The following is a 3,295-nucleotide window of genomic DNA, read 5'->3' on the forward strand; positions in this document are numbered from 1 at the left end:
GGAGCTAGGTCTTGTTAATGAATGCTAGTAATAATAATTGAGATTATTATGATCATGATTGTCAATAAAACAACAGTAATGATGCCATGTTCAAGGTGGGCAGTGCCGCAGAGTGCAGGAATGCTTTTGCATATGGGAGCTGTTAACCCATCCTGTAGGCAGGTAACTTAAGACTTAGCCCCACGTTGAGGCTCTGATGCCTTCTGGACATGGCCCTCTGGAGAGCATGGATGTGTAGGATGGTGCCCCAGTTTCCTTCTTTCATCTGCTGCGCTCACTAGCTCAGTGGTGTGGAGGACCCAGTGTCAGGTTCCTCTGCTGTGCTATGTATTTTGCAAGAGAGTCAGGGCAGCGGTGTTCACATTTGCCTAGGCCTCAAGACTGGTTTCTAGCTGCCAGGTGGAACTGATGTGTAGGTACTACGGGAGAAAACTCAGTGCGCAAACCTGATTTGCACACCTCCTCTTTCTTCCAGTTCCCAGGAAAAAAAGGAGTGAAAAAGAAAAAGACTAGTTTTTTTCTTCTCATTATTCTTTTTTTTTTTTAATATAGGATCTCACTATGCAGATCAGACTCATAATGATCCTCCTGTTTTCAGGCTCCCCAGTGCTGGGATTACAGGCATGTGCCACCATGCCCATACTCCATTGCTGCTGGCTCAGTGCACCCAGGGGCAGGGAAGGTATGGCAGGTAGTACCTGGGATTGAACCCTAGTCCCTGTGCTTGCCTAAACAGGCACTTAGTCCACTGAGCTATCTCTCCGGCCCTACTCTTCTCATTATTCTTTTATGAGTGATATCTAGGCATGAAAGAATCTCATGCATTCATTCATTCACATCTTCATTCGATGATCAAAATTCTGATAAAGTGAGAGATAGTATAATTCACTGTGAAGGCTATGGAGCTGTTGTTTTTAACTCTCAGATCTGGGAGCCAAGAACTGGGATGTAGGGTCCAAGTTAGTGTAGAGATACAGGGAGGTGGCTTCTTCCTAAGGGCCCCCATTCAGATTCAATTTTGTTGGGGAGGGGTAGGCATATAGGAAAAATTTTAAATGTTCTATAGGGGGCCAGGGTGATAGCTCAGTAGAATAAGCGCCTGCCTGGCAAGCACAAGGTCCTGAGTTCAATTCCCAATAGCACACACAAAAAAGTTCTACCATATATTATGTTAACTCCTTAAACTGGAGGAAACACTTTAGAGACATAGCCAAAGCCCCAGAATATTTTCTATCTGAATCCCTATCTTATACTTTACCCACCTCCTGGAGCCATGTCTCGTCCTCCAAGTCCCAATGAAAGGTTATCATAGTGTTTACTAAGTGCCAGGCTCTAGGCAAGTGTGCTTCTTATATATTTTTTATTTACTTCTCAAAAGGCCTATAGGGACTGGGGAGATGGCTCAGTAGAAAAAGCCCTTCCCTGACAAGTGTAAGAGCCTGAGTTCAATCCCTGTTTCCATCAAAATAAATAAATAAATAAAACCCTATAAAGTCAATTGTTTTAACCTCTTTCCAGGGAAGGAAAGTAAAAACTGGGCAATAAGATATCTTGCCCAAGGTCATACAACCAGCAAGGGATAAGGAAGGATGGGATGTTAGCAGGGTGGAACCGAGGCTCTTACCACTGTGGCACACGTGCCACCATGATGCTCGGTGCTGTGCAGGCTCTGAGGAGCTGAACTCGCATCTCCTCAACACACTGGGAAGGCCAGAGCTTGTCTGCAACATGTCCAGAAAATGAGGATGCTAATACCTGCCTGATCTGATAGGCTTCCTGAGATGCCAGAATGCAAAGGAGAGGAATGGACGCATGAGCGGGTGGCATCAGACAAGAGTGATCTAAGCATTTGAAATAATACTCCTCTTAATGGGAGGGCAGCGGGAGTGGTAAGAGCACGGGTCTCTGGGGGACTTTAAGAACATTGCTTCTCCCTCGCGGCCTCAGATTCCTTGACTGTGAGATGAGAATTTGCAAAGATAATGCCTCACGGACTCCTTCAACACTGATGAGCAGGAAGATGGCAATTTGGTGATGCTGGAGGGGATGAGGACGGTGATGCAGTGATGTGACAGCGGTGGTGACATTGGTGATAGTGTCACAGGCCAGCAATCTCAGAATATTTTCTCTTACTACCACTGCTGCTATTCCTCATCTCCCAGCTGCACCATGTCACAGGTATTTGGGGTTGGAATGGAATAAGACGAGAGGAGGCTCTAGAAAGTTAGAGAAAAGGGAAGAGCCAAGATACCAGGTGATAGTGTACTTATTTCAGAGCTTGGTACTTAGTAAGCCAGTAATTATAACCATGTGGTGGAAACTACTGGCTCTAATTTTTTTTAGCTTTTTCATAACCATTTTTTATTTTAAAAAAATAAAAATACATTAAAAATAATACAGAATCTACTAGGTTTTAAAACTTTTATTGAGATGGAATTTGCATGCATATAACTCACCCATTTAAAGTACAAAATTCAAAGGCTTTCACTGTATTCAGAGTTCTACATCCATGACCATGATCAATTTCAGATTTTTCATTCCTCCAACAAGAAGCCTAGGACCCCTTCCCATCACCCCATTCCTCACCCCTCCCAGTGAAGTTATGATTTTTATCACTATGTATCTTCATTTTAGAGAATTAAGAAATTGAGAGTAAGAGAGGAGAATAATTTGCCCAAGTCTATGCAGCTGATATTTGGCAGCATAAAGAATTCTATCCATGTTTTCTAGAACATCAAACTCAAGCTCCTAACCAAGGGGTCAGTTTGACCAATGAAGAAACTCAGGTGTAGGGGAGTATATGTGACCAACTGAGGCTACGGAGCTACAGTAATTAAGTGATGAAGCTGAGGCGCATACGTCATCTGGGCTCCTAAGCTAGCCACAGTGGTCCTCACTGTATCCTAGGAAGCCTCCTCAGGGTGAGCAAATAAACAAAATCATTCTGCTAGGAATGAAGAGAGTGACCTGAAACGCACAGTGTGTGGCTGTTCTTTTGGTGTGGTAGGCCTGGCCCTAGCCTCTACCTCAACTTTGAAAATTAATGGCTCTCTGGGACCAGCTGTCTCCTTCATCTTTCAGCCTGGGCACCCTAAGGATAATTCATGCAGCTAGACAGGAGTCACCCAGCTGGAGAGCGGAGAAAGATGGTGCCTGGGCCTTGTCCAATTTTATTTTCAAAAGTATCTGCCTTTCTAGGGATGAAAGTTTGGCAGTACCCACCACCTGCTCAGATATAGAGAATCACGAGTGGGCACAGGAGAACTGTATGGCACAGCCCCTGAGCAGGATGCAA

This window comes from Octodon degus, unplaced genomic scaffold, assembly GCF_000260255.1.
Source record: "Octodon degus isolate 3935 unplaced genomic scaffold, OctDeg1.0 scaffold00219, whole genome shotgun sequence".
In the NCBI taxonomy this organism is placed as follows: Eukaryota; Metazoa; Chordata; class Mammalia; order Rodentia; family Octodontidae; genus Octodon; species Octodon degus.